The 9,520-nt window shown below is 51.7% G+C and overlaps 1 long non-coding RNA gene across 2 annotated transcripts in view; it reads left to right on the top strand.

Moving 5' to 3' along the window:
• The first annotated feature begins 351 nt into the window (after nucleotides 1-351).
• Nucleotides 352-9,520, top strand: part of LOC106036401 (uncharacterized) — a 27,024-nt gene continuing 17,855 nt past the window's right edge. The window contains exons 1-2 of one of the 2 annotated variants that reach the window (XR_007168239.2): nucleotides 352-848; nucleotides 2,503-2,686. This is a non-coding gene — a long non-coding RNA (uncharacterized lncRNA). The remainder of the gene's footprint in view (nucleotides 849-2,502; nucleotides 2,687-9,520) is intronic. The other variant, XR_001207268.3, reaches the window with a different exon arrangement.

Genomic DNA, 9,520 nt, shown 5'->3' with positions numbered 1-9,520 from the left:
GACCCCCGGACAGACAGACAGACAGACAGACAGACCCCCGTGTGCCATGCCCGCTCCCCAGCCCCTGGCAGCCCCGCTCCGGGCACCACCACCTCCTCTGCTCCCTTTCTCTCCTGCGTGTCACCTTGCCTGACCCCCCACCCCCTCTTTGTACGGATTTGGGGTTTTCTTTGGGATCGTATTATTTTTTAAACGTTGTTCTGCTCGCTATAAATTAGAAGGATTTTTTTTTTTTTGCTCACCCCGTTTACTTCTTAATCTTTTTTTTTTTTTTTTTTTTTTCCTTGAGTCTTTTCATTCACTGGTTGCAAAAGAAAAGGGGGTTGGTCAACACCAAAATGGCAAAGTTCAGCTTGGAAAAAAAAAAAAAAAAAAAAAAACCCTCCAGCTACCTACAAAGGGGCTCAGGGCTTTGTAATGGCAGAAAGAAACAAAAATGAAAAGAAAATTGCAGTTGAGGCTAAAGTGTGAGAGTGTGTTTGTGTGTATGTATATCTGTGTGTATTTTTAAAGGTTTCTTTGAACTGCCTTTGTGCTGACTAGGCAAAGCTCCTTGCCAATGCTAGTCACGGTTTAAGGAACTTTGAGTTAACCTCTTATATCGAATGAATCTTTTCATTTGGAAACCAATAAATCTCAATCTCTAGCCACCTTTTGTAGAACAGGCTGGGGTTTACCAAGGCAAGGCTGAAGCTTATAATAAAGAAGAGATAAAGTTTGCCAAAGTTTTTTTTTTTTTTTTTCCCTCCCCTTCTTCTTCCTCTTCTTCTCTTGTAAATAAAAGTTTTGGAGATGGCAGCATTTGGAAGCAATCCGGAGAAGGACTTGGATCTATGCATTGTTTCACAGTAAGCCTATTTACTTAAATAGAGTCTTCAGGGATTCAAACACGAAAATGATTTATAGTTTTCCAACAAGTCATTATTTTGGTCAGTTGTTGAGGGTGGGGTTGTGGAAAAGGAGGGGGGTCCATACAGTCTAATAATCAATGTGTGTCTATGGAAAGTGAAAAGGGAGGGGTGGGGAGGGGAGTGTTCCGCAGATAAGTAGGGTTAACACTATAAACATTACAGACAATTGAGTTTTCCCATCTGAGCGGGAGTTTGGGAGAAAAGGGGTCTTCACATTTATCAGGCATTGAAGAGAGTGTGCGGGGGTGAACGAGAGAGAGGGGAAAACATTTCTCAAATCAGCTTCGAGTCACTCCTTTGGTTTCTAACTTGCACTTTGGCATATTGGGTATAATTTCTTTGAAGTACTTTGAAATCCAGCATCGCGTCTAATCTCTGGATGGGAGATGTGACCACAAGAATCAATGTTTTGATTTATTTTTCAGTACTTATTTCCTGTCTAGTCTCCCTCGCTCGGTCGCCCTCTCTCTGATTATGCCATATTTATACGTGTGTATACATTATATACATATTATACGTATAATGCCCCTGTAGACATCTTTTAAAAAATCATTTGCAATTTTTCTTTCACAGAGGCGCAGTTCACTTTTCAACCCCTCTCTTTATCCTGTTTTATTTCAAGACGCTGTCTTCTTTCCTTCTCCAAATTGTTCCCATCCAGGAGTTATTAATTACTCTTACAAGGCGGGAGATTCTTAACTAATAACAAAGTTGTAAATTACCACCTTCCCTCAAATATTTCTCATTTGTCAACCCTGATTGATTTGATTAATATTCCACCGGCTGAGATCATTTCAAGTTGCACTATATAATCAGCAGCACCAGGCTGCTCAGCAGAGCTTCTGCTTTTGGAGAAGATTTCTCTGCAGCCTCTAAGCCGAGGTGAATTGTCCATTTGCTCCAGGGGAGGTAAAAGCGGACCTATCGCTAGAAGGACTTTAAGGCACCGAGTCCGAAAATGGTGTCGGGAAATGAAACGAGCCAAGCGTGTCCGTTTGTTTAAAAATAATAATGATAACAAAAAAGAGAGGCAAATCCGAAAAAGGGGGGAAAAGGGGAAAGAAACGAATGGTACCCCCCCATGTAAGCCTGGAAGAAAAGCCGGCTGGCAGCCCTGCTTGTGGGGCTGCTTTCAGCGCTCGCTGAACTCTCCCACAGTGCCTCCTCGCCTTGCGCCCGCACTGTCACGTTGCCTGGAATAAAACCCCAGCACCTCGATTTCTGTTTTGCTCGTGGCCTCAGACGCACAGAAATGATAACAGCGCGTAAATTAACCCCTTGAAATACTAGACAATAAACTTGGCTCCAGCCCTCCCCTCCCTCCGCCGCGAGTGGGGCTGCAGTGGTGGTTCCAAACCATCATCTTGCCTTCATTCGGAGGCTGTAAATAACGGCAAGCATCCTTTTTTTTTCTGCTCTTAAGGGGGAAAAAAAATAGAAAAAGTCAGCTTTCTGCCCAGGGCCAGAGCCGCACCTACGCCCACGCTGCGCATATGCGCAGCCCGCACCTCGGGGCGTAGCGGCACCTATGTGTATGTGCTATAGGTACCTATGTATATGTGCTATAGGCGCCTATATATGTGTGTTATAGAGGGAAGAGGCTGGATTAAAAGATGACCCCCTGCCCGCCCGAGCTGGGGCGTTGGATGCCGGCTGCTGTCCTTGCGAGCCATCGATAGACTGGCCCTCCGCCACCACTTGAGTTTTAATCTTAATTATATTAAGTGAAGTACCGGGCTGCCATGGAATTGAACATGATGCATGACGGCTGCCTGGTAAGCGATCGATTGTGACTATCGCCTTTCTCCCCTCTATCGATATTCACAATCCGCCTTATCTGCGGCCGGGGAAGGCAGCGCCGGTTTGGGTGGAAATGTAAAAATGAGAGACTCGAGTGAAATAACATTCCGCCCAGTCACCTGCAATTCAATATGCACACAAGAGACGCCGATGTATATGAGACGATTTTAATTATGATCAGAAGACGCACTCGGAGCGAGAGAATGGATTTGGAGGGAGGGGAGGGGGAGGGGGCCGGAGGAGCATTAATGAAATCTTTCCCCGCGCTGCTAAAAGAAACAAGTGGTTGGTGCCGCCGAGGTGATTTGTCACCCGGCTCCGAAGGGGGGGAGGATGAGCCGAGCTGAGCATCGGGACGTTCCCCCCCCCCCCGCGCCAAGCGCCTGCCGCGCCGTGCCGTGCGCGCCCCGCCGCGCCGTGCCACGCCGTGCGCTCCGTGCCGCGCCGAGCCGTGCCGAGCCGAGCCGTGCCGAGCCGTGCCGTGCCGTGCCTCCTGCCTAACAGGCGGCTCCCAGACCACGCCTTTGCCGGGCGCTCCCCCCGGTGCGCCCCCCTCCATCCCTCCCCGTTTCTCCCCGGAGCAGCGGCGCGGCCGAGAGCCGGGACGTGCGGCATCACAGCCGAGCAGCGCCGTGCTTAGGCCCTAAGTAGATTGTATTTGTGCACATGAAACCTTTTGTCTCGGCCTGCGGATCGCCTGCCTTTTCAAACACAGCCGAGAAACAGTTCAGGGTCACTGACAATTTCCAGCCCCGGTGGCAAGGAGGGGGTAGGGGGGGGCGACAGGCGGAGGTGACCCCCGGCCAGCCGCCTCCCGGCCGGTTGTCGCCTCGCCTCTGGGTCGCATTTGGAGCCGGAGAGGAGGCGGGGGGCAAGGAGGGGGCTCGGCCCGGGGTGGGGGGGCAGCGGGGTGGGAGTGGGCGAGATGCGCTGGGAACCCCCCTTGCAGGGCCGGGCTGCGGGCAGGACCCTCCCCGCGGCTCCCTCCCCGCAGCCCCGCTCCGGGCAGCCCCCCCTGGGCGGCCCCGGCCCCGCTGCCCCGGCCGGAGCCCGCCCGCAGCCCCCCCGCCCCGCGGCGCGGCTCTGCAGGAGCCGGCTATTTTTCTCAGGATGTGACTTCCAAGTGGCATAATCTGTAGGAGTGTGAATCTGTTCGCGTTATGTTTGTCCCTTTCGGTATTTCTACAGGCTCTTTTTTTTTTTTTTTTTTCCCTTTATTTCTTTTCTTCCTTTTTTTTTTCTCTCTCTTTTTTTTCGGTATAAATTAACTCCGACTGAAACCACCAGATTGTTCCGAGGAGACTACCTCCCTAATGACTTCATCTCCAAAAGTTGACTGACACTCTAGCGAACTGCCAACACCTGTTTCCCAGCACCCAGACTCCAGAACCCACCAGACCTCGTAAATTTAGCTTCTCTCTTCTCCCCCCCCCCAACTTATTAGATGACGTGAATATCTAAAGGGAAGGGGGAGGGGAGGGGGAGATGGAACTAGGTCACATTTTAAACTTTTTATTTTTCGTCTCCTCCGAACGAGATCTGGAGATAAAAGGGCCGTGCCCCAGGGGGCTGCGGGGCCGGGGGCTGCCCGCGGGTCCTGAACTCCCTGGGCGGGATATGGGGGCAGAGCTCAGCCCTGGCCCCAGCCCTTTGCTCCCTGGAGGATGCTCAGGGGCTCTGGCCCTTTGGTCTCACCTGGGCGGCCGCGATGCTCCGCATCACCTCGACCCACACACCTCCTCCTCTGCTCACTCTGGGCCTGATCCTGCCTCTCTTCGGGGGTCATGCCAGGCCGGGCCGAGGAGATAGGGACGGGACGGGGAAAACGAGCCATGCCAGGAGGGGTGCGGAGCCCCAAGAGGGATGGGGATACATCGCAGCCGAGGCCTGCGGGACTGCAGCCCGTGGGTGCCGGGACCGATGCCCCGGGCTCTCCGCCCAGCTCACGGTCGGGGGCAGGACGGCCCCCCGGGCCTCAAGGGCACTGCCCGGCCCCGTCATCCCCCGCCCGCACTTCCCAGATTTCAGAAGAAATAAATAAATAACCGAACAAAATCATGATGACAAACGTTTTATCAAAGGGTGCGGGGGAATTTTTCCTATTCTCAGCTTTGCCGGGGGAGGCCGCGGAGTGAAGGGGCCGAGCGGCTGCCCGGGGCCAAACCTCCCCATCCCTCCCGTCTCCGGGCAGATGGACATAGGGACACCCCCTATGCACCCCGGCTCCCAAACCACCCACCCTGTCCCGGGTGCCACCGGGCCCAGCGCTGGAGGAGGGAGAGGAAAACCCCGCAGCGCCCTGGAGCATCTCTGCGGGATGCTCCTTAATCCCAGGAAAATCCCCAGCTCCCTCTTCATCCCCGCTCACACCCCGGGAGGAGCCGGCCCGCTGCCCCCCGCACCCCGGGCACCCTCTTAGCGTGTCTGGGGAGCGGGGACCCCTCCGGGTTTGGCTCCAGCCCAGCACCCTCGCAGCTGTCTCCATCCCGAGTGGAAAGCCCCGGGAGATTCCCCCCCCCCCCCCCCCCCCCCCCACACACACACACAAAGTTTGAAGTTTTCTTCTCTAGGAAAGAGCCTACTGAAATGAATAGGCTGTAAACATAATTAATAGGTGGAATATGCAAAACGTTTGCGGTGTTTAAATGGCTCATGGCAGATCCGCGTGTCTGAGCGAGATACTGAGATGTTGCAAGAGCTGGATATTAATGGGTAGGGTTTACGTAGCTTTAAAAAAATGAAACCAGGTTTTCTTTTTCTCACTTCTCGCTCTCCCTCTCTCTAATCCAGGAATCATTAGCAACCCCCTCTGGCTACATGTTTTGCATCAGTGAAACATTATGACATAGTTGTAATACAAACTCCGCTGACTTGCTCTGCATCTTGTGGTAGGAAGTGCAATAGCAATAAAAGCATTTTTAAAAAAGACTCCGGGCATTAAGTTGTCTACCAGAAACACTCCTTTCTGAACCAAAAAGCAAAAGGGCAGGACGGGCAGGGGGAACGAGGCAACTTCTCAGCCTGTGGGAGCTGCCGCCCGCACCGGGCAGTGGGAATTTCTTCCCGATGTTTTTTCCCCCTCCTGTTTTTCCCTTTTTTGCACAATTCTGGCTCAGGGTTCTGCTGCTTCCTCCCCTTGCCCCCCGCACTGCCCCTTCGTACCCCTGGCTCTCAACAAAACGGGAGCGGGGACGTTATCTCCTCGTAATATTAATTGTCAAAAGCAGCCTTTGCTCAATTATCTCTCTTCCACCTGTCGCAGCTGTTGGGTTATATTGTTCCCGGTACAAATTCTCGCTGGAATTAAAAAATAGAGCGATTTTTTCTCTACTCTTCTGCCTTCTTTGAAAGAGTCCAATTGTGCTAACGCCGGGCGGGGGCCCGGCCGCTGAGCGTTTGTACTTTCCCCATTACTCATTAACTAATATTCGCTACTTTCTGGTAAAGTCAAATGGCTCTTAATAGCCCTTTATATTCTCGGAATAACATGTGGATGCTCTTAATCAATACTTAATAGCACGTTTCATGCTAAACACCCGCCATGTGTGACGGTGGGCAGGCATCCTCTGCAAACAGGAGGGCGAAGCGGACCCAGGAGAAATTCGCCCTCCGTTGCCACCCGCACCCAGCGCTGGGCTTTGGCTGCTCCTTCGCCCCTTTCCTCCCAGCCAGTGCCGCTGCCCGTGCCCCAGGGGGGTTCCCCGCTCCCCGACCCACGGCTCCCCGCTCCCCGCCTGCCTGCGAACGGCCGCGCACGGACCCGCGGGGCGCCGGGCGGCTCCTGGCCCTGTTCCGAGCCTGGCGGGTCTCTTCCTTTCCCTTTCCCCTTCCTTTATTTCCTTTTTCTTTTTTCTTTTTTCTTTTTCTTTTTTTTTTTTTTCATTTTTAAATAATTTTCAATTGAGTCCTCGTAGGGCTCAAACTGTTTTCGAGACTTCATGTTTTCATCTTCTTTCTTACCTTTGTTTATTCGCTGCTTTTTATTCCTTTTATCGATACTAGAATTTCGAAGTGTATCAGCTAAGGCTCGTGTATTTTTCCAGCTTTTACTCCCCCCCCCCCCAAAACAAAGAGATTATAAAAATATAAAAGGATTCAGGGAAATGTCACAGTTATGCGTTTTCCTTGTAGCTAAAGAAATGACTCTGCCTGCTAAGGGCCATTTTGATCAACAGAAACAAAGTAGTTAAAACCTATATATTTTTTGTTCGTGCAGAAATTACGGCAGTGCGACTGTGTCATAACCGGCAGAAAGCGATCCTTCGATTTTTCTCATTTGAACCGAACCTAGAAGCCTGTTGTAGCTGTTTGTGTTACAGGGCACTTTTGAGGTCAACCCCCCCGAAAGTTTAGGCACGAGAACAAAATAAATAAAATAAGAGAAAGGAAGAAAAGAGGGGGGAAAAAATTGCGTTGCAGGGCGGGCGAGAAAAGCCGTGTGTCCTTTTTTACAGCTCCCGCGGAAGGCCGCAGCGTGGGTCACCCCGGGGCCCGGTGCAAGCCGAGCCGCCGGTTTTGCCCTTCCCGCGGGCGGCTCCGCAGGTGCGGCGGGGGGCGCGGAGCTCTCCGCGGCTGCAGTGCCCCCGTGCGCAGCGAGGTGGCGCTCGGCGGCGGGCGCCGCGCCGCAGCCCCGGGGCGGCGGAGGCGTGGAGCGGCAGCGCAGCGCTGCGCGGCCGCGGAGCCGCCTCCTCCAAGCACGGCTCCAAGGACCAAAATTGACCTCTCTGTATTTTTTTTTATTATTATTATTATTATTTATCGTTAAAAATCCCGGCTGGAGGCGGCGAGGAATGCACCTCGCGAAAGGCAGCTGGATGCTCACCATCTTTCCGCAGCCGCGGGTTTTCCGCGCAGCCCGCACCCGCAGCTTTGGCTCCGTACCTCTTTTTTCGGCTGTGGAGCGCAGCCGGGCCCGGGCAGCTCTCTCCCGGGGCGAAGCCGGGCACCTCTGCGCCTTTTTTGCATTATTTTAGAAGGCGAGCCATCACGCCCACGGCATTAAGTGAAAGCAAATGCGCGGGAACAACCTGTGTAGTTTGTTTAAAATAATTCCTCCTCTCCCACTGCTTTGCCCCCTGAAAGCGCACTGCTTCGGCTGCGGATTTATTAATAACCGCGTGTTGTTGGCAGTAGTTTGGGATCAAAATACACTACGAAAACCTGAACACGCAGGCAGAAAAACTCCTACAAAGGTGAATTCCCAGCATCGCAAGCAAATCCAAACTAGCCAGTTTTCATGTGGTTGAAGTTCCTGAACGCTTTGGCGAATGCTCTCCTTTCGGGTTGCATTTCTGTGATTTGGGATTTTGTTTACTGTTTCAACGTCTCTAAGACAGGAAAAAAAATAATAAAAAAGATCTCTTATGGGTCTGTTCTTTCCCTGCAATACCTGCGTGATCTTGCAACCTTCTCCAAAATGAAAAAAGAAAAAAAAAAAAAAAAAGCCTTTCACAGAATATGAAAAAACACTCAGTGAGCTAAGGGAGAGAGATCTTTTCCTGTTTTGCTTTGCTCTGTTTTGTTTTGTTTTCCACAATTTAAACAGCCGCGGTAGGGGTGCGAGGAGGAAGCGGAGAGAGTTATTTACTGCTCGGTGCTAACTTCCACCTCTGGTGTGGGCAGCGCCTGTAGGATGCCTCCTCAGTGCGTGCGTTCCATCTCTGTCCTCCTCTTCCTCTGTCCCCTGACACTTTCTCACCTTCTCTGTAACTTTTGGAGCCTCGTGTGTTGATTTTCTTTTTCTTATTGTTTTTAATCTCCGCGTTAGGCACACAGGTTCCCAACGCAGGTCAGGTCATTAGGAATGTTAACGTCGAGACAAAGAATTATAAACACGATCTCCAAGTCTCTCTCAATTCATTTCTTCAACCGTTTTATTCGGTTTAAGTGATGAAAAGTGACAGTTCTGAAATAGACAGCTTTTAAAAGTAATGAAGTCAGATGACGCTTTAACCTGTCGATTGCTATAAATCAACTTTGAAAAAGATGAATGAACAATATTATTTGCTGGCTTAACTAGGAGTTAATACAGTGTCGCATTAGGAGCTGCAGGGAGCCGAGCCGGCGTTGGGTGCTGCAGCCCTGTCTCCAAGCCTTGTCCCCAAGCCTGTCCCCGGTGCTCCCCCCCAAAACAAAAAAACAAAACCAAAACCCCCACACCAACAAAAACCAACGCTAAAGCAGCAAATACTCCACGCTGCCCGGAAACCAGTGTCATTTTCACTGCTTTTATTACGGACCCTCGAAGGGAAAAAGAGGTATTTAAACGATCCCCAACATCCAGCTGGGAAAGGGAGGCATCTGCTATTTTCCTTCTTCATTTCTAGAGGCCTTCTGAGCGCAAGTCTCGCCGCATTACTATTTTTTAAGGCCAGACCGATCCGACCACTGACCCCACGTCCGCCAGGCAGTGCAGGCAGGAACAGTTTCAAAATAAATATGGGCCATTTCCTCTCTTTTACCTGATTAATTTATTACCTGCGTGCAAATAGGCACGGTGTGGGGGGAAAAAAATAGGCAGGAGGAAAAACAGGGGAGGAAACGGTCGATCCTTTTCGGGAAAAAAAAAACCAATCTGTGCTGGCGGAGGCTGTCTCCTTGCAAGCGCTCGGAGCGGGCTGGACATCGCTGCTCCCTTCCCTGCGCCTGCAACCCGAAATTATAGCAAAGGAAGTAATTAATGCTCCTTTCTAATGAATTATTAGGAATGAATTAACGACGGTGATTACACGTGCCGGGGGGTTCGCTCCCGCAGGCTCGCCCTGTGCCCTCCTCGAGTCCCGCTCCCGGCTGCGGGGGGCGCGGAGGCC

Source organism: Anser cygnoides, chromosome 11 (assembly GCF_040182565.1).
Source record: "Anser cygnoides isolate HZ-2024a breed goose chromosome 11, Taihu_goose_T2T_genome, whole genome shotgun sequence".
Lineage (NCBI taxonomy): Eukaryota > Metazoa > Chordata > Aves > Anseriformes > Anatidae > Anser > Anser cygnoides.
The sequence above is the reverse complement of the archived record's forward strand: the minus strand, read 5'-3'. Positions and strand labels throughout refer to the sequence as shown.